Source organism: Muntiacus reevesi, chromosome 4, assembly GCF_963930625.1.
Source record: "Muntiacus reevesi chromosome 4, mMunRee1.1, whole genome shotgun sequence".
NCBI lineage: Eukaryota > Metazoa > Chordata > Mammalia > Artiodactyla > Cervidae > Muntiacus > Muntiacus reevesi.
In genome coordinates this window covers 13658475-13681123 of record NC_089252.1, presented here as the reverse complement: position 1 = coordinate 13681123, position 22649 = coordinate 13658475, and the positions used below count along the sequence as shown (strand labels likewise).

The window sequence follows — 22649 nt, the reverse complement described above, 5'->3', positions numbered from 1 at the left end:
AATGAGGTAGGATAAAGAAAAATTATTTAAAACAAACAAACAAAAAAACAAAACAGAGGACTTCAGGATGGTTGCTCCAAGGGAAGGAGGGAGTAATGAAGGAAGAAAAATTTCCATGCACTCGGAAACCTCACAAGCCAGACCAAAAGGGAGTTGCAGAACCTCAGAGTGCCGTGCAACAGTGGGAGGCTTAGAAGGCAAAATACAGAGAAAGTTCTCAAACAGCACTTCTCAGCCCATAGGCAGCTTACAAGCCACAGCCCAGACAAGGGGGTTGGAGAAGGGAGCCTAGAGAAGTGGCTAGCAAGCCCTAGCCTGGCCCAGAAGGAGGGTTAAGGGAACCGAGAAAAGAGGCACACAAGCATCCACCTGAGAAGAGGGTGGGGGTAGGAGCCAAGAGAAGTGTCTAGCAAGACCTGGCCTGCTGTAGAGGTTGAGACCAGAGGTGGAAGCTCCTGCAAAGATCCCAGGGAGAGGTTGCGGGCTGGAGGCCATGAGGATGTGCTCAGAGGCCTCTTTGACATGGCTGCAGAAATGGACATGCCTACCACAGTCAAAGCCAGGAGAGGCGCCGAAGGCAACGGACAAAACCACCAATGCAGTCTCAGTTCCAGAGGTTGCAGCTACCGCTAGGCTGTGAGTAGGCACAGGTTACTGCCTGCAACTTGCTAGGAGCTTAAACAGATGAATTCTTTATAGGGATCCATTAAATGGGGCTTTTTCTTTTGGGAGATCCCACAACCCTCCTCAGATTGTAACAATATCCAACAAGTCACTATTAACACAGGCCCTCTGAGTACAAGCCATATGTGGCTGCCATATCCTCCCCTCTCCCCAGCCCAAGAGAGCAGGAGAGCCCTAATTAGCCTCAGACTTAGCCCACCCACCATGTCCAGGTGAGGAATAGACTGCGGATTCTAAGTGCATCTGTGAACATTAGGGACAACTACAAGCTGGAATAAAGCCAGATCTGAGCCTGAGCTGACCACACGCTGCGCCAAACAGGTCCAGAGACCTTCCTAGAAATATTATAGGACTTTGGTGTAAACCTCACTGGGTTTTCTGGACTGCTGAATGTTGCCTTCACCAAGAGTACTGGGATCTTGTATTTCATGCTGGGTGTCTTGTGAGGATTTGGAGCCTCAGTCAACCTTGAGCCTGAACCTCTGAGGTGAGAGACTCAAGCCCAAGACTTTGAAGCACCAGAGAGCTCTTGACCACAGGGATCATTAATAGATGAGAGCCCCTCAAAAGGCCTCCATCTTAACACCAAAACCAAGACCACCCAAAGGCCAGCAAGCACCAGTGCCCAGATATCCCACGTCAATCCTTCAACAAAACAGAAACACACTAGCAGACAGGCTACCCAAAGCCTTACTGAATCCACGCTGTTGTTTTTTAATCACAAAGTCATGTTCAAATCTTCATTACCCCATTGACTGCAGCACGTTAGGCTTCCCTGTCTCTTACCGTCTCCCAGAGTTTGCCCAAATTCATATCCATTGCATTGATTATGCCATCCAGCCGTCTCATCCTCTGTTGCTCTCTTCTCCTTCTGCCCTTCAGTCTTCCCAGCAGCATGGTCTTTTCCAATGAATTGGCTCTTCGCATCAGGTGGCCAAAATATTGGAGCTTCAACTTCAGCATCAGTCCTTCCAATGAATTTTCAGGGGTGATGTCCTTTAGGATTGACTGGCTTGATCTCCTTGCTGTCCAAGGAGCTCTCAAGAGTCTTCTCTAGCAATACAGCTCAAAAGCATCAGGTCTTCAGCATTCAGTCTTCTTTATGGTCCAGCTCTCACAACGTACATGACTATTGGAAAGACTTTGCTTGCTTGCTTTAGTCATTAAGTTGTGTCCGACTCTTGCAACCCCATGAACTATAGCCCACTAGGCTCCTCTATCCATAGGAATCTCCAGGCAAGGATAATGGAGTGGGTTGCCATTTCCTTCTCCAGGGGATCTTCCCAACCCAGGAATCAAACCCAGGTCTCCTGTACTGCAGGCAGATTCTTTACCAACTGAGCTACAAGGGGAGTCCGCTTTTTCACCCCATGGACCATATAGTCCATGGAATTCTCCAGGCCAGAATACTGGAGTGGGTAGCCTTTCTCTTCTCCAGGGGACCTTCCCAACCCAGGGATTGAACCTAGGTCTCCCGCATGGATTCTTTACCAGCTGAGCCACAAGTTGGAAAGATTTTAGCCTTGACTATATGGACCTTTGTTGGCAAAGTGATGTCTTTGCTTTTTAACACACTGTCTAGGTTTGTCATAGTTTTCCTGCCAAGAAGCAATCGTCTTCTAATTTCATGGTTGCAGTCATCCTCTGCAGTGATTTTAGAGCCCAAGCAGGGGAAATCTGTCACTGCTTCTATCTTTTCCCCTTCTATTTTCCATGAAGTGATGGGATCAGAAACCATGATCTTGTCTTTGTTTTTTTTTTTTTTACTATTGAGCTTTAAGTCAGCCTTTTCACTCTCCTTATTCACCCTCTTCAGAGGTTCTTTAATTCCTCTTCACTTTCTGCCATTAGAATGGTATCATCCACATACCTGAGGTTGTTGATATTTCTCCCTGCAGTCTTGATTCCAGCTTGTAACTCATCCACCCTGGCATTTCACATGATATGCTCTACATATAAGTTAAATAAACAGAGTGACAAGAAATAGCCTTGTCATACTCCTATACTCCTTTCTCAACCCTGAACCTGTCAGTTGTTCCATACAAGATTCTAACTGTTGTTTCTTGACTGGCATACAGGTTTATCAGGAGGCAAGTAAGATGGTCTGTTATTCCCATCTAAACCCACTACTGGACACAGCATGGCCCTTCAGAGGGACAAAATCAGCTCCATGGACCAGAACACTGGGTGGAACCCAATGCAGGACACCTCACCCAAACAACAAGCAAGACAAAAATACAAAACCAGTCAGCCAACAGGATTCCCACAGACAGCCCCAAATATGCCACCTCACACAGCCTGATCAATCAGAGAGGAAAAACAAAAAACAAAAAACAAACCTCTTCCCACTAAAATGCAGGCACAAGTCACCCCCAACACAGAGACAACACAGACCACTTGACCAAGCTTACGCACCAAGGACAGAAACCAAAAGGAAGAAGGAATACAACCCTAGGCCCAGGAAAAGGAAACCTCCAAGGGAATAAGTTGGAGGAAAAAGAAAAAGAAAAGACAGAGAAATATGGAGCAAATGAAGGAACAAGGTACAATCTCACAAAAAACAATCAGGAAATAGGCAAACTATCTCTGAAAAAATAAATTCAGAGTAATGATAGTAAAGATTTCCCAAAGCCATGAAAACAGAATTGAGAAGATGCAAGAATCAGTTAACACAGTTAACAAAGACCTCAAAGAAATAAAGAATAAACAGAGATGGATAGCACAATTACCGAAATTAAAAATACTCTAGAAGGAACCAAAGGAGAATAATTGAGGTAGAAGAATTGATAAGTGAGCTGAAAGATAGGATGGTGGAAATAACTTCTGAACAGCATAATAACGGGAAATGAATGCAAAGAATTGAGGATAACCTCAGAGACCTTTAGGGATTCCCTGGTGGCTCAGATGGTAAAGAGCCTGTCTGCAATGTAGGGGACCTGGGTTTGATCCCTGGGTTGGGAAGATCCCCTGGAGAAAGAAATGGCAACCCACTCCAGTATATTTGCCTGGAAAATCCATGGATGGAGGAGCCTGGCAGGCTACAGTCCATTGGGTCACAAAGAGTCAGACACAACTGAGCAACTTCACTTTCACTTTCAGAGACCTCTGGAAAATATTAAAGGCACAAACATTTGAATTATAGGGTTCTTAGAGGAAGAAGAGAAAAACAAAGTGTCTGAGAAATTTTTTGAAGAGAGTATAGTTGAAAACTTCCCAAACATGGGAAGGAAATAATCAGTCAAGTCCAAGAAGCACAAAGAGTCCCATACAGGACAAATCTAAGGAGAAATGCATTGAGACAAATACTAATCAAGCTAACAAAGATTAAACACAAAGAAAGAATATAAAAAGCACCAAGAGAAAAGTAACAAGTAACATTCAAGGGAAAACCCATATGATTAACAGCTGATTTGTGTAGTCAAAGTTATGGTTTTTCCAGTAGTCATGTATGGTTGTGAGAGTTGAACTATAAAGAAGGCAGAGTGCAAAAAAGTTGATGCTTTTGCACTGTGGTGCTGGAGAAGATGTCTGAGATTCCTTTGGACAGCAGGGAGATCAAACCAGTCCATCCTAAAGGAAATCAACCCTGAATATTCACTGAAAGGACTGATGCTGAATCTGACGCTCTAATACTTTGACCACCTGATGAGAAGAGCAGACTCACTGGGAAAGACCCTGATGCTGGAAAGATTAGAGGCAGGAGGACAAGGAGGTGGCTGAGGATGAGATGGATGGATGGCATCATGGATTCAATGGACTTGAATTTGAGCAAACTCAGGGAGACAGTGAAGGACAGGGAAGCCTGGCATGCTGCAGTTCATGCGGTCACAAAGAGTGGGACATGACTGAGCAACTGAACGACAACAGCTGATTGTTCACTCAGCAGAAACTCTGCAAGCCTGAAGGAAATGGCAAAACATAATCATAGTACTGAAAGAAAAAAATCTACAACCAAGATTACTCTACCCCACAAGGATCACATTCAAAATTGATGGAGAAATCAAAAGCTTTACAGAAAAGCAAACACTAAGAGAATCCAGAACTACCAAATCAGCTATCCAATAAATGTTAAATATATAACTACTTTAAATGTAAATGGATTAAACATTCCAACCAAAAGAAACAGACTGACTGAATGGATACAAGACTCATATATATGCTGTCTACAAGAGATCCACTTCAGACCTAGAGATACATACAGACAGAAAGTAAGAAGATAGAAAAATATATCCCCTGAAAATGGAAATCAAAACAAAGTTGGAGTGAGGATTCTCATTTCAGATAAAATATACTTTAAAATAAAGATTATTACAAGAGATAAAGAAGGACACTATATAATGATCAATGAATCAATCCAAGAAGACATAACAATTGTAAATATTAATGCACCCAATGTAGAAGCACCTCAATATACAAGGCAAACATTAACAGACAAGAGAAATTGATGGTAACACAATAAGAGTAGGGAACTTTTAATACCCCATTTACACCAATGGATAGATCATCCAGACAGATAATTAATAAAGAAACACAAACCTTAAATGAGACATTAGACTGGATGAATCTAACTGATATCTTCAGGACTTTCCTCCCAAATGCAGAAGGATGTACTTTCTTCTCAAGTGCACATGGAACATTCCCCAGGATAGACCAGATCTTAGCTCACAAATCAAGCTTCAGTAAATTTAAGAAAATTGCAATTGTATCAAGCATCTTTTCTGACAACAAGGCTATGAGACTCATATCAATTACAGGGGGGGAAACTGAAAAAACACAAACATATGGAGATTAAATAATACATTTCTAAGTAATAAATAGGTTACTAAAGAAATAAGAAGACAATAAAAATCTCCTAGAAACAAATGACAACAAAAACACAATGACTCAAAGCCTATGGGATTCAGAAAAAGCAATTCTAAGAAGGGAGCTTATAGCAACACAATCCTGTCTCAAGAAACCAGAAAAACATTGAATAGGCAACCTAACTCTACACCTAAAACAGCTGGAAAAAGAACAAAATAAACACCAAAGTTAATACAAGGAAAGAAATCATAAAGATCAGAGCAGAAAAAATGAAAAAAATAAAGGAAACAATAGCAAAGTTTAATAAAACTAAACTGATGTAGAGACATTCCCTGCTCCTGGGTTTGAAAAATCAATAATGTGAAAATGACTATACTACCAAATACAATCTACAGAAGCAATGCAATTCCTATAAAATTACCAATGGCGTTTTTCACAAAAATAGAACAAAAAAACTCACAATTTGTATAGAAATACAAAAGACCCTGACTAGCCAAAGCAATCTTGAGAAAGAAGAATGGAGCTGGAGGAATCAACTTACCTGATTTTAGATTATACTACAAAGCTACGGTCATTGAGACACTACGGCACTTGCACAAAAACAGAAATATAGACCAACGGCACAAGATGGAAAGCCCAGAGATAAACCCATGTACCTATACACACCCATGTTTGACAAAGGAGGCAAGAATATATGATGGGAAAAGATAACCTCTTCAATAAGTGGTACTGGACAGAAAATGAAATTAGAACACTTCTTAACAACATACCAAATAAACTCAAAATATATCAAAAACCTAAATATGAGACTAGAAACTATAAAAACTCATAGAAGAAAACATAGGTTGAACACTGTATGAAATAAATCATAGCAAGATCCTCTATTGCCCACATTCTAAAATAATGGAAATAAACAACTGGGACCTAATTAAGCTTAAAACTTGCACAGCAAAGGAAGCTATAAACAAAGTGAAAAGACTACCCACAGAATGGGATAAAATAGCCAATGAAACAATTGACAAAGGATTAATTTCCAAAATATACAAGCAGCTCATACAACTCAATACCAGAAAAACAAACAACCCAATCAAAAAGTGGGGAAAAGACCTAAACAGACATTTCTCCAGAGAAGACATATAGATGGCTAATAAATATATGAAAAGTCATTCAACATCACTCACTAATAGAGAAAATGAAATCAACACTACAATGAGATACAATCTCACACAGTCACAATGGCCATCATTAAAAAATCCACAAACAATAAATGCTGAAGGGAGTGTGGAGAAAAGGGACCCCTGTTGCACTGTTGGTGGGAATGTAAATTGATACAGCCACTATGGAAGACAGTATGGAGGTTCCATAAAAAGCTAGGAATAAAACCACCATATGACCCAGCAATACTACTTCTAGGCATATACCCTGAGAAAACTAAAATTGAAAAATGCACATGTACCCCAATATACATTTCAACACTATTTACAATAACTAGGACATGGAAGAAACATTAGATGTCCATCAACAGATGGATAGATAAAGAAGTTTTGGTACATATATAAAATGAAATACTATTCAGCCATAAAAAGGAATGAATTTGAGTCAGTTCTAATGAAGTGGATGAACCTAGAGCCTATCATACAGAGTGAAATAACTCAGAAAGAGAAAAACAAATATATTAACACATATATATGTAATCTAAAAATATGGTACTGATCTGCAGGGCTGCAGTGGAGATGCAGAAATAGAGACAGACTTATGGACACGGGTGGGGGAGAGGAAGGAGAGGGTGAGATGAATGGATAGAGTAGCATGGAAGCATACACACTACCATATATAAAATAGATAACCAATGGAAATTTAACAGGGAATGCAAACTGGGGATCTGTAACAACCTAGAAGTATAGGAAATGGTGGGAGGTGGGAAGGAGGGTCAAAGAGGGAGGGGACATATGTACACCTATGGCTAATTCATGTTGATGTACGGCAGAAATCAAACCAATATTGTAAGGCAATTATCCTTCAATTAAAAATAAACAATTTTTAAAAAAGAAATGCATGGAAACAAAGATTTTAAAAGCATGCAAATGAGACCTTAAAAAAGAATGCTTGAGACCTTAAAAAGTTCCAAGTGGATTTCCACCTACCCTAGGAAGTTTTTTGATTTGTTTTGTTGTGTTTTTTGTAAAAACGACAAAGGGATACCTCAGCTATATTGCATGCCCCTTTTTTCTAGTCCAGTTTCTTTTACCCTTTTAATGACTGTAATAAGAAGGTGTGTGAGTCTTCAGATTTTCTGTATTTGCTAATCACTCAGGTCTTTAATCTGCAGGTTTATGTCTTTCACCATATTTGGGAAAATTTTAGCTATCTCTTTAATGAAGTTTTTAGTTACATTCTCTCTTCTCTTTCAGGGACTTTAGTGATATAAATATTAGCTCACATTCCTGAGATTCTATTCATTTTCTTTTTTAGTTCATTTTCTCTTTGTTGTTCAGATAAGGTAAATTCTATTGATCTATCTTTATGTTCACTGACTTTCTTCTCTGTCATCTCCACTTATAAGTTTTTCATTTCAAGTTACTACACTTTCCAGTTGTAGTAATCTCCATTAGGTTAATAACTTCTATTTCTTCACTGAGTTTTTATTTTTTCATTTATTTCAAGAGAATTCATCACCATTTGTTGAATCATTTGATAATGGCTGCTTTAAAATATTTTTTTAGATAATTTCAATATATCATTCACCTTGGAGTTTACAAGTGTTACCTTGCCTCATTCAGGTTAGGATTTCCTGGTTCTTGGTGTGACACGCGATTTTCAAATGCATCATAGATATTTGAAATATTTTGGACTCTGGATCTTAATTTTTTTTTTTTTTAAGCAGGTAGTCTGCCTATTGAAGTATAATGAGGGGGCCAGGTGGGTGTGTATGTTTCTTTTTCCTAGGCATCATCTCCCATCTCCCTATCCCCTACACCACTCCTACAAAAGTGAACCCTGATTCCTATTGCCTCTGCAGTTATATGGAGTGGAATCTCATCTCTCAATTTTGCCAGGCTGATACGTATCCTGGAAAGTGAGATAGCATTAGCACTACTGCATTGCCTCCAGTAGGAGTGTAAACCCAGCTTCAATCTGGACCTCCTGCTGACACCAGGAAAGAAGAGGGGAGAAAGTAAACTGCCAACCATCCCTATAAATTATCAACTCACTCTGCCTTGTCAGATGCCAAGTGGTGGTAGAGGCTGGCTCCTCACTAGGCCTTATAGATCGGAAAATGGAAGGACAAGGGATGAGGAAGCAGGAGAGGAGAGGAGAAGGGAGGCTAATAACAGGCTAGTCCTGTTTTGCACTGCTGCATTCAATCTCCTTGCAGCCAGGTGGGTATAGAGGTTTAGCTCCCAACTCAACCCGCTAACTTGGGTTGGGCTGGGGAGGAGCAAAGCATAGTGACAATGAATCACATCCATCTTCCCAATTCCCCACACCCACCTGCCACACACCACATCTTTCAGTCTTGTTGCTGCCTCCTGGGGTGGAGGCTCAGGTCAATAAGGACCCTGCTGTTGAAGTCCTGTTGGAAAGCCTAGTTCTCTGGGAGGGAGGCCAGGAAAATCAGTTCCCCATTCAGTCCTGCTGAAACCATGATAGAGTTCACCCTTTTCCTGATTCTTTGTCTAGGAGAAACAAGCTTTCCTTGCAGCTATTTTTGTCTGCACTTGTTGGAGGTTTCAAGGTTGGGAGTTTTTGCCAGCCAGATCTAATCCAGGTACATATGGGAGGCAATAAAGAAACCCAGGGAACTAGTTGTCCTGTGGTTGCTCAAGTCCTGAGGTCCCTTGACAGTCTATTTCTTTCCACCTTTCAGAGACTCCTTAGGCTTTGTTTGTCTTGTTATGTTGGGGGTCTTTTAGTTAACCCCTATTTAAGTGAGAACCAAAAGTTTGGGGTATAACACCTTAATTCAGACAGCTCAGACACTCTCCAGATTCACTGGGTGTGAGCCAGCCCAATCAGCAACCTTCTTAGGTAAAAACATTTTAGAGGAATGAATGAATGCATGCATGCATGAGTATCATACACTCTAAAATTTCAGTTACTATCACATGACTCAGAAGAGAAGTTTCATCCCTCTATCATCTACTTTCATGTATTGTAATATATCCATTCTTTATTTTCTGTCTAACACAAAAAGACAGTATACTAAAACAGACAGACAAATTAACACAAAAATAAAACACTCTCTAGTTAATTGGGAAGTACATATTTCAATTTTTTAAGATATTTAGTTATTGATCAAATGCTGAACTTGTCTCAAAATTTGATTTTAAAATCTTTAACTTTTAGAAAGTTCATTAATTTTATTAGAAAGATAATACATGCTTATTATGGAAATCAAAAAAGTATAGAAAAGTTTAAAGGAGAAATTAAATGTATCTTTATTATTATTGCTTTTAATATTTTGGAATATTCTTTTCTAGTCTTTTTGTGTATGGGTCTACCTAGATGTATAATCGGATTACCTCAGTACAACAAGTGAAAACTGAAATCGCTCAGTCGTGTACGACTCTTTGCGACCCTGTGGAGGGTAGCCTACCAGGCTCCTCCGTCCATAGGATTTTCCAGGCAAGAGTACTGGAGTGGGTTGCCATTTCCTTCTCCAGGGGATCTTCCCATCACAGGGATCGAACCTGGGTCTCCCACATTGTAGGCACTTTACCATCTGAGCCACCAGGAAATTAACTCAGTACATATAGATTTAAATCCTCTTTTTTTTTTTTCCCATCTAACACTGTATCCTGACCATTTCTTATGAGACCAGAATTATTGATAAATAATTCTGGGAAATAAATATAAATGTATTTTAATGAAAATAGAGTTTTCCATTTCAGAAATAAATCTGAACTTTTGTGGACAATCCCCTTTTGTTGAACATCTAGATTGCTTATTTTTTGTTACTCCAAATTGTGCTGCAAAGTATAATTTTTAAATAAATACTTATTTTTATCTAATTGGAATTACTTTTTAGGATAGATTTCTTACCTTTGATTTTTATTTTGAAGGGGAATTTAATCCCATAAAGTTAATACCAGTGTTTTGGTCTGTTCAGTAAAGATAGAGAAGTAGCCAACATCCTAGTCTTGAATTTTCCAATGTACTGTAGAAGCATATAAAAATGTACACAGTTATACAGAAAGTGAGAGCTTCGTGTTTCTAGTACATATTTACATCTTTGTGATTAGATGCTTTAATAGAGCTCATGATACTTTCATTAGTCTCTGTAATTATGTAGGATTAGTGATGAGTGGTTCTTACCTGGTATATCTGATTTTCCCACTGCAGTGTGAAGATTTCATTTGAAATAGTAAGCAACATCTTTAAGATATACTTGAACAGATTTTTTTCAGTTTTAGGTCTTGATGATATCATAAGAAAAAAATGTATTAATTTTCTTGAATAATGTGCAGGAAAAACTATATTAAACACAATTTGAGAATAGTCATAGGTAGCATGTAAATTAGTGGAATTTTTAAAAGTCTTTCGCCTATAAGAATCATATGGTTTTTAAAAAGGAATTGAACCTGTTTATCATTGTAAAGCACAATAATTAAGCTTCAGTAGAAAGGGGTACAAAGAATATCACAGCAGATGAAAAACACATTACTTGAGTTCAGATGACTTGAGGATAAAAACACTCGTTATAGGTAAAGTTCTTCATTTCCTAAAATCCTCAATGATAGAGGCAATATTCACATAAAAGAGTGTAAAGATTAAATTGCCTTTCCTTCCTTTAGAAAATAGACACAATATGGCTTTTTGTAGCAACACATCTCTTCTGTAATTGAAATGATAAATAAATGGGAGCTGGGCAAAACCTGAGGTGGTTAGGAGTTTGAGCTGAGAGTATTGCCTTTACACTTTCCGAGTTTCCTTTCTTAACTTGTGACTCTGGGGCTGAAATAATGATCTCTTTTTTCCCTTTAAAATAAATCTTTCCTTGCTTCTAACTACCAGGGGAATATTACAAAAACATTCAGTACTAACATTACAGAACTAACATAGCTAAAAACTGTGCATCGGCGTTGTGAAAAGGACTGTAATCCCAGAGAGAAAGAAAAACTCCAAACACATCAGCAGAGCAGGGCTCTTTACCATTGATTCTGAGAAACAGTAAGTTTGGGATTCTTGCTGCTCATTTAGCAAAAGTAAACTTTAAAAAGAAGAAAGAGGAGGAGGAGGAAGAAGAAAGAAAAAACAAAAGGAACCACATAAAAAACACTTCCTCATGTTACCCTCCACCTTGGTACTTCACGACCAAACTCCCAAAGATGAGAGCAGATATAAGACGGTGGAGGGGAGAGCATGAACAGAGAGACGGACAGAATCGGAGCATCACATTGCTGAGGGCTGCATCCTCCTCCACTCTGCTTTGCTCATCCAGAAAAGACTATGGATGGCAGACACCAGTTTTACTCCACTATGACTTCCCAGTTAGTGGGGGACTGGGCAGGGTATCTTAAGCAGCTCCAGTTAAAAAAAAGAAAAATGTGTTCTTAGCACAATGATAACTACCCTCTACCCACCCCGCTCCACACACACACATATTAAACAAATGCTTCCATCTCACCATGAATTGTCTGGTCCCTTTTTGATATCTAGTTACTCCCACTAGAGTTTCAAAGTCCACGATAGTTTCAAAGTCCACTGAGCATATCTCTTATCATGGCAAGCACGACTGTGTGTGTGGTAGTGGATAGGGTGTAGGTGTAATTTTTTGTTTCATTGTCTCACCACTTGACGATGAACTTCTTAAAAGCATCTTTGAATTCCTAAGACCTTGCAAAGTACTTGGCAAATAGTAAGCATTCAACAGTAACAATAATTATCGTCTGTTGAGCCACTGGGGCTTCCTTGGTGGCCCTGCAGTAAAGAGTTTACCTGCCAGTACAGGAGACTTAGGTTACATCTCTAAGTTGGGAAGATCCCCTGGAGAAGGAAATGGCAACCCACCCCAGTAATCTTGCCTAGGAGATACCTTGGACAGAGGAGCCTGGTGGTCTACAGTCTCAGTTCAGTTCCCTTCAGTCGCTCAACTGTGTCCCACTCTTTGCGACCTCATGGACTGCAGCACACCAGGCCTCCCTGTCCATCACCAAATCCCAGAGTTTACTCAAACTCATGTCCACTGAGTCAGTGATGCCATCCAACCATCTCATCCTCTGTTGTCCCCTTTTCTCCCACCTTCAATCTTTCCCAGCATCAGGGTCTTTTCATATGAGTCAGCTCTTCACGTCAGGTGGCCAAAGTATTGGAGTTTCAGCTTCAACATCAGTCCTTGCAATGAACACCCAGGATGGATCTCCTTTATGATGGACTGGTTGGATCTCCTTGCAGTCCAAGGGACTCTAAAGTCTTCTCCAACACCACAGTTCAAAAGCATCAATTCTTTGGCGTTCAGCTTTCTTTATAGTCCAACTCTCACATCCATACATGACTACTGGAAAAACCATAGCTTTGACTAGACGGATCCTTGTTGGCAAAGTGATGTCTCTTTTTTAATATGCTGTCTAGGTTGGTCATAACTTTCCTTCCAAGGAGCAAGCGTCTTTTAATTTCCTGGTTGCAGTCACAGTCTGTAGTGATTTTGGAACCCAGAAAAATAAAGTCTGTCACTATTTCCATTGTTTCCCCATCTATTTGCCATGAAGTGATGGGACCAGGTGCCATGATATTAGTTTTCTGAATGTTGAGTTTTAAGTCAACTTTTTTACTCTCCTCTTCCATGTTCATCAAGAGGCCCTGTGCAAAACAGTCAGACATGACTTAATGACTAAACAACAACATCAAGCAACCATGCACTTCCAGGAATCGTGGCAAGTAATTTTACATAGATAAAAAACAGACTTTTAAAGAAATGAAATAATTCATCCAGAGTCAGGAACTAGTCTAGCCCCAGGAGCTAAGCTCTTGACAAGCAATAAAGCCTCACTCATTTGTTGAATAAACATAGGAGGCTCTCTACCTCTCTCCCCATTGTGATAACTAACTGTGAGCATACATAGATGATATTTTTAATTTTTAATTTAGAAATTAGAAAAATCTATCTTTCCACTACCATCAAAACACTATTCAGCACATATATAACCTTAGAAATGTTTCCTGCCTTCTAGAAAGTTAGAATCCAGGCCAACTGCATCATAGGAGGCATGGACACATAAAGGGTATACAGCATGAGAATAAAGCACTATTCTACACATTAATGAACCATGATATACTACTCAAAGAGCTTTAATTTTCAAGTTATACGTGCAAATACAGCAGGAACATCTGATATATATACATAGATCAATATATGTGTCTATATACTTCTGCAGTTATATACACTTATGTATATATGGCTTCCCTGGTGGCTTCCCTCCTGCCTACAATGCAGGAGACCCGAGTTCGATCCCTGGGTCAGGAAGATCCCCTGGAGGAGGGCATGGCAGCCCACTCTAGTACTCCTGTCTAGAGAATCCCATGGATGGAGGAGGCTGGCAGGCTGCAGTCCATAGGGTCGCAGGGAGTCAGACAGGACTGAAATGACTAAGTGGTGGCTGCATATATGTATGTAGGTATACACAGGTTTCCTCTGCTCTCCAAAAGTAGAGCATGTCTATAAAACCTTTTGTAAATGGCAATGGTATAGATGAAAGAAGCCATTACCTTAGGACACATCTTGCTAACAGATGCACAAAATAAATCAGGAAAAAGCGCAGATGCTCACAAACACAGCTCAAAGATATGGCGTCTTGATGGAGAGATGCTGAGCATCTTGGCAGCAAAGCAGCTTGGCGGTGCCCCTCTCGCTGCTCTGGGTGGGAGCTGCTTCTATAGTAGCTAGTTGAAGAACAAATGCTGGACACTAGCTATTTCCATTTTCCCCCCATTTTTTGCAAAAGCAAAAATCCTCTTCAAATTTCTTTTGGTTATTGAAAATAAGTACTAATGTAGGTTTTTCATTAAAAACGAAGTTGCCTAAGCAAACTTTGGAAAAGCAGGGAATACCTGTATGTATACATGTGTGTATACACATATACACACGTGACAAGGGTCATTATTGAGGGGTGACCCCTAGATAAGTAACCACCTCTCAATTTCTCTGATCTCTCCACTGTAAAATGGGTTGCTGTGGGAATTAAATGAGATTAAAGCACTGACATTTCTTTGAATACAGTCTGTACCTTCTCGATCATTTTACAGACTATGAGAGTGAGGGACCAGTCCCTCTGCTGTTCAAGTTAGCAGTCAGGTGAGCTGAACACCCACAGTAAGTTTCCCCAGGACCACCTGGACCTAATTCTGAACAGTTCAGGACCATTCCAGGCGCATGAGAGTGAAAAAGTCACTCAGTCATGTCCGACTCTTTGTGACCCCAGGGACTATACAGTCCATGGAATTCTCCAGGCCAGACTACTGGAGTGGGTAGCCTTTCCCTTCACCAGGGGATCTTCCCAACCCAGGGATCGAACCCAGGTTGCCCACATTGCAGGCGGATTCTTTACCAGTTGAACCACAAGGGAAGGCCAAGAATACTAAAGTGGGTAGCCTCTCCTTTCTCCAGGGGGTCTTCCCAACCCAGGAATCAAACTGGGGTCTCCTGCATTGCAGGCAGATTCTTTACTAGCTGAGCTATCAGGGAAGACCATAGTGCCTTACATTCAAGTTGCCCCTCCCACCAGAAATCCAAATCATCCTTCACCTGAATTCTCATTCCCACCACACTAGTGACCACACTATCCCTAATCTGACTCAGTTTCATCTCTTCTTCTCTGAATCCTTTCTCTGGGCTTCTGGAACTGTCTTCTATGATCAGATGATTTCTGTCTCATTTCTGACAAATTCCTTCTGATTATTTCTGACTATTCTCCTTTTCAAGTGGAAGTTGTTGTTTCTTTTTTCCTCTTACATACCACCTACTTCAGGACCAGGAGGTGGATCAGATATACTCTTGATCCCTCCTGCTGCCTCCGATCATTCCTCCATCATCCCCCTTCAAACAGAGATGGCACAGTAAGCACAGGGCCTAAAGTCTGCGTTGCTTTTTGAGAACGGGGGAAATATTTTTACTTCTTTTTAAATCAGAAGGAAAAGGTGAATATATTCTAGCGTGGATTACACTTAGCTTTTATTAACACAGTTATAAAATGTAATTTTTTTGTATTTTTCATGAAGGAAGGGGCTAAATATGTGTATAGCCCTGGAAAGCAAATGACCTGGCTCTGCTATAAACTCCTAGCTCTTTTCAAGTTCCTGCCGTTGAGGGTCTATCACCTCTACTCCCCTACTTGTCCACTTAAGGGCCAGGGATCAGCTCTTATTTATCAAGGACCTGAGCTCCCATCTACTACTCTCCTCTCCATGCAGACTCCAATATCCAAGATTGGCCCAACGAATGCTGAGGCATTAATGTAAGAAGGCACACTAGATTCATCTTGATCAGCCTCCCCACTAGATTGGAGAAGGAAAGTGTGTTTGGGTAGGTGAACGGGTGAAGAAAGGAAAGATTCAGCCCTTAGGGGCTGGAAAACTCTAAGTCTTTCCTATTAGGTCCAACTCATCTCAGACTTTGAGTAAGGATTGAATCTGCTTAGAGGGCCTTGGCAGGACTGATGAGTGCTGAGGATGGCAGAAGGAGGGATGGCAGCGCAGGCTGAGGATAGTGTTGAAGCCACGTGTTCTGGGAAACAAATCTACTCAGAAGGACAATGCAGATGGTGGAGTGCAGGTTATTATACCAGCGGGCCCAAGGCAGAGTCTCCTCTTCAACAAGGACCCCAACCAGTTTTTGCGAAAACCTTATATACCCTAAGTGTATGTGCTCAAACCCACCTCCCCAAATTCTCTGAAACTAGTCTGAACAAAGGAGAAGTTAACCCTTGAGTCATATGCCTTAAACCCATGATTCGTATGCCTTAAGTCTAGGTAGTCAACAGTGGACAATTATCAATAGGACTACGGTTATACCCCAGTAAGCATAATAGAATTTGTGATTCTATTTGGTTACACAGATAATTAGGGTACTCTTTTAGGTGAGGGAGAGTCTAGGTACGAGCCCTGGGGGGCCTGGTTTTCCAGTTGGTACGTCGTTTCCATAGATACTGGGCATAGAGCTCAAAGTCCACAGTCCAGTGCAAGATGGAGTCCTGCTTTCAAGATGGAGCCTGTTCTGTCTGTTTCCTCCTTCAGATATACAACCATTTGGGGCTCTTTACCAATATTCTCTTCTGTCTGTAGCATCAGCTTCTCCCATTTGCTGGGCTGGGCTGGGTGAGCCAAGCGACCAATGCCAGGAGGGTGTGCTCAGGGCCACTGCTGCTAAGTCCCTCCTTGTGCTCCAGCCCAGGATCAGCAGATCCCATGCCTATCCCTCTGAGTGCCCGTGTCCTAAAGCTACGATGTGAATTTTTAAGGTACTTCAAAGCCCCTGCAGGGAAAGCAAACGCTCATCACAATGGAGGGCGAAAAAAACTGAATCCTTATTTCCCCTGAAGCTTCCTAAGTTCTTGAAGTGCAAAGTAGAGAGAAAAGCTCAATGTATGTGCAGAGGGCTCTTCAGGCTGTAACAGCCAGTCTGAGCGTGGCAGGCAGCGCTCATTAGGCAGGCTCCGGAGAAAGCCTCTTCTTCAAAAGGCAGGTGGCGAGGTAGCAGCTGATGGGGCAGCTGTGTTTGTTTAGTTCTGGCTTGGAGCTGGGACTGCTCCGTGGGGAAGGACAATCGCCTAGGGTCAAAGAATGACCTTGCCTCAGGCATCTCTCTCTCCTTCTCTTTCTCTCTCTTTGTTAAAATACAGATTTACATCAGGAAGCAGCCCAGCTTCTTAACGATGGAGACTACCTCCGTGCAGATATAATCTCTGATTGATGGGGTTGGTGGGGATGGGGTGGGAGGAGGGGAGGAAAAGACTAAAGAGTTTATGAATTCACCCTAAGATTCACATTCTCATCAGCTGCCCTGCCAGCCTCCGTAGGCATAGAATTGGGCAAGGCAGAGAACAGCAGTATGTGTGTGTGTGTGTTGATGTTTTGCTTGCTTCCCCTTTTATAGAAACCTCTGGTTACTCATTGAACAACCTACTGCACTTTCAGAATGTAACCTTACTACCCCTTCTTACATAAGGCAAGATATAAATGAAGATTCTTGCTTTTTTTTCTTTTAATCACCACTAATCCCTGCAGACACTAGCAAAGCTGAATTTATTGGATCACTTTTAAAGAAACGTTTATCTAAGTTGCTTCTAGTGGAATGTTTCACCATTATTTAGTTTACTATTTGTCTCAGTATTTAAAATATTAATGTATTAATTACAAATGGAAATTTGCAAGTACTCACTGTCACCTAGAAATAAATACTCAAAAGATAATCCATTTAACATCAGCACTTTTTTTTTCCTTTTCCTTTTGGAGTGTGAAGATCTGTCTGGCAGTATTCTGGGAACTTTGATGAATATAAGAAAATGTTACGGTCCATCTGATCAATGTGGGATTAAAAAGCAAACATGTAAAACAATAACAAAGAAAACAGCATGCTGGTTACCTCCCCCATTTAACATGAAAATCATCTGATTCAAATGAAATAAAAGAGGATGAAGTCTTTTTCCTTTTGCTCTGAGATTTGTGATGCTATGAAAAAAAAAATCAACAAACCATAGAAAGATTCTAAGTCATGCAGAACTATTTAAATTAGTGTAAGAAAAACTTGCATTTTAAAAGGATGCCTTCTGTAGAAAGAGGAATCTATCGCTTCTTTACATTGCACTGAAATACACTTTAACAACCCTAAAGTCAGCTGGGAACACACATACTAATACATATATCATCAAATGTTCATGGAAGTTATTTAGCTTCTTGCATCAACTATCTTTAAAGAAAATAGCATGTTGTATAATTTTGCCTTCAGAATTTTTCTCTTTCTTCATATAATTTTGAATTCTTTTCACCGTGCATGTGTCCATGCTAAGTCACTTCAGTCGTGTCCGACTCTCTGCAACCCCATGGACTGTTACCTACCAGACTCCTCTGCCCATGAAGAATTCTCCAGGCAAGGACACTTGAGTGGGTTGCCATTTCCTCCTCCAGGGGATCTTCCCTACCCATGGATGGAACCTGTGTCTCCTGCGGTGGTAGGCAGGTCATTACCACTAGCATCACCTAGGAAGCTCTCTTTTCACTTTTCATCTATAAAAATAAATTTAATTATAAATAGTTAAAATGAACAAGAAGTTTAAATTTTTTAATCAGAAGATTGTAGTGCAGAGAGACGTCAGCCCTCTTACAGTGTCCCATAAGTGTTGGATGCAAAAACTATAGATGAAACTCCAGCTATGGAATGGGAAGACAGAAGCGAATCGAGTTGATATGGGCACTAAGTTTGAAGAGGAAATAATAAATTCACTGAATTTATAAGTTGTCTATTAAATTCTAGATTTCATTCCAGTTTCAGGACTATTTGGAGCCACTTAGAATTTGAGAAGGAAATTACTTTTATTCAGACTATTACAATAGGGAGAATATCCCAAGTCCACAGATTAGTAATTATTACTAGGTCCTGGGTCTTCCTGTCGCTCATCCTCTTTCATTACCTTTACTGTTGTTACTGATTGAATTGTGTTCTCTCAAAATTCTTACATTTAAATGCTAACCCCTAGTAACTTCAAATTTGGAAATAGAGTTTGCAGATATAATTAGTTAAAATGATATCATACTGAAGTATGATCCTAATTCAATAAAACTGGTGTCTTTATAAAAAAGAGAATCTGGACACACATATGCATACAGGGAGAGCATTTTGTGAAGATGAAGCAGAGTTCAGGGTGACACTTCCTCAGCTGAGGGGCATAGAAGGTTGCCAGCAAAGCACCAGAAGTAGGGGAGAGATGTGAAACAGATTCTCCCCCAAAGGCCCCAGAAGGAACCAACATTGCCAACAAGTTTTTCTTGGACTTCTAGCTTCCAGAACTATAAGACCAAAAAAATGTCTATTTTTTATTGTACCCGGTTTATGGTACTGTTACAGCAGATCTTGCAAACTAATATATTTCCTTCCTACTGTGATCTGTGCTTCTTTCAAGTCACCTTGTTTTTTTCTTTTTTGAGAAAACACAGGATGTTTTCTCTGCACAGAGCACTTTTATTCTTTCCTTCCTATCTATATTTCTTCCTAGTCACCTAGGCAATCTCTACTCATTCTTCAGATCTCTGCTTCATCCTTTCTTCCTTTGCAAAGTCTTCTTTGTCCCTTCTGCCCCCTCCCCAAATGTAGAAACACATTCTATCACCTTTCAGACCTATCATAAACAATGAGTCAATTCTGATTATTTGTGGTAGTTATGTTCTATAAAGTAGTCATGAACACTGAATTAGTGAATACTGAGCCGTTGCCCCTAGGGGAAATACAGGTTTAGGTTCCTGTAAGCCACTGGTCACATTTTCACTAATCAGCACAAAATCTCTTTTTATGTGTGTTTCTATTTAAAGGCACCTTATTTAATATATATTATTGATTCACTAATGAAGTCATGACCAACAGCCTTGTAACTCATGCCTGAGTGGAACTTCAAACATTTTCTCCATAAGGTACATCACAACCAATTTACACTTAGGAACATGTGACAGCACTTCAGCACTACATTTGGAGGGTGTTTTTAATTTCTTTTTGACCATGCTGCATGGTGTGTGGGGACTTAGTTCCCCGAACAGGGACCAAGCTCCTGCAATGGAAGCACTGAGTCTTAACCACTCGGCTGCCAGGGAAGTCCCTAGGGCCTATATTTAACAGCAAAGTCACCAATAAAAAATACAAACACGCAAAACAATGTGACACTAAGTAGACTGCAAAAATTATACTTTACAGTATGAGAGCTGGAGGCGGAGCGCTGCTTTGTTTGACCTCAGCAGGGAATGTGTACTCCAGATGACTTAGAGGTTCCCCAATCTTCACGTTTGTGAACAACCATGAAAGTGCCATAAGTATTAATTTGGGAGTTAGAAATAAATTTTAGTGGTTGGTAAATCACTTAAATCTGTAAGTACAGACTATGAACAATGAGGATTAACCATACTTGTTGAGTATTCTGCCTTCCCTATGAGACTGTACCTTGGGGACAGCAGAGGCAATACCTACATATATCTACTTGATCTCCAGTGCTAGCCCTGGATGGATAGCCGACGCTCAGTAAATATCTGTTGACTGAGAGAATGACATATGAGAATGACACAATATATAATATGAGTTTGTTACTCCTCTGCTCAAAACCTATAATGCCTAATCACACCTGGTGAAATAAAAATCAGGATGAAGAGCTTCTGATTCTCGAGGTCCAGCTGCTTTATCTTTCAGATTCTTCCTTCAGCTTCCTTCTGGTATGTTATTCAAAAATCTGAATACAGAATAAGAGAAACGATATTCAGAGTTAATATGTTCAAACAAGCATTGAGAGACAAACAGAAAATAAGTTCACAAAACAACTAAAATTTAACTCCAATTTTAAACAGATCATGAGGTTCTAGAAAGCCTCCCTTTCCTCTTAATGCCTCTGAAGAACCCTGGTATAGAATATCACTTCTGTGTTGTTTCGCCTGTTGACTTGCAAACTTGAGAGCTTCTAAGTATAATCTTGAAACTGGCTCCATATGCAGAGGGCAACGAGAGACCAAAGAAAGAGGCAACTCTTGGTAGGTGGTGCTGTTTATATGAGGGGAACTTACCCAGGAGTGGGTTCAGTCCACTCAACAGCATCTTAAGAGTTTATAGAGAGGCCTTAATGGGGTTCAGTCATGTACACACCCAATGTGTTCTCAACAACAGGTTGCTCTTTCAACGCTTCATCCTTAAATACAGCTTCCACTGTGGGAACTATGGGCAGAGCATACATTCCAAGGACAGTGGAGGGATGAAGAGCTTCTGATTCTCCAGGTCCAGCTTGAGGGCTGGCCAGTGGTCAAGTCCTCTCCTAACCTCCTCCAATAGTCTTTAAGACAGAAAGAGGGACAACGTTTCACCTTTGTCCTGCAGGTAGAGTAGGTTTCTCTGAGAAGATGAAAGTCTAAGTGTTTTAGTTCTCACATTCTCTTCTTTAGTCTTTCTCTGTCTATTCCCTCATCAAATCACATCGCATTCCTCTCTGAAAAGATTATTAGCTTTCATAACTCTCAAACTAATGCACAGCTCAAACCCAAGCAGACTCTCAAGTGAACAATTCTCCTTTTCCTTCCTCTTTTTCATTCTTTTCTTTCCTTTTCTCCTTTCTGTCTTTTTAAGGTCTCCGCCATTCTTTCCCTGTGCATTTAAAGAATCTGGGTAGGTGGCAAAGTGACTTAAAAGAATCCAGGGATCTTGAGGAGTTACTTGTGTCACTAATGACTGTCTATAGACTCAGGCTCTGATTGTTTTTCTTCTTTTCGTCTCAGAGAATCAAGTCTGATTCACAGGTCAACAACCTTTCTGGGATTAAATATTCATGCACAAACACAAATGCATACAATCAAAGCAATGAGAAGTGTCAAAAATAACAGCAGCATTCTCTGTCCTTCAAAGCATATAGAATCAAAAAGAAAGATTGAACATAGAGCAGAATTACAGGTCAAACATAATGTAGACTGAGGTTGCACTCATAGTAATGGGTTTTCTAAAAACAATGGGTTCTTGGAGGTGCCTGAAGTCATTATCATCCCACTGTTTTGTATAGAACAAATGAAATAAAGCTCTTTGTGTCCTATGATATTACAAGACAGGTTGCACAATTACATAGGAAACACACATTGAGGGATGATGTCAGGGGTGACCCACATGCAGACAAGGAACACTGTTCTCTGGGGAGATTGGAGAGGCCAGTGTCTAACACAATGCTTTCTGCAGTTCTTGGCACATTTTTAGGACTAAGTAAAAATTTGTTAAATTAATGGATGACCTGAAAAGATGCTGAGTGGGCCAAAGTTTCCTCCCTCCATGGAGTCAATCTGTAGTGAGTCAAGATGTTTACTGAGAGTATAATCAATAGAGAGGTGGAAGGAATCAATGGCAGTGCTAAATAACACCAAGGATGCTAAAGGGACTGCCATTAATAATTTTTTTCCTGTTACAAAAATTAAATTTAGGAACTATTCTTGAATATTCCTTCACA

The 22649-nt window shown here is 40.3% G+C and overlaps 1 long non-coding RNA gene across 2 annotated transcripts in view; it reads right to left on the bottom strand.

Moving 5' to 3' along the window:
* The window catches only part of LOC136166259 (uncharacterized), a 33387-nt gene that overhangs the window by 6100 nt on the left and 4638 nt on the right, over window positions 1-22649 (bottom strand). Inside the window, exons 3-5 of one of the 2 annotated variants that reach the window (XR_010662875.1) lie at window positions 20802-20906; window positions 18538-18705; window positions 10531-13287 (exon numbers count right to left, since the gene is read on the bottom strand). This is a non-coding gene — a long non-coding RNA (uncharacterized lncRNA). Of the gene's footprint in view, window positions 1-9749; window positions 13288-18537; window positions 18706-20801; window positions 20907-22649 lie in introns of those variants that run through there. The other variant, XR_010662874.1, reaches the window with a different exon arrangement.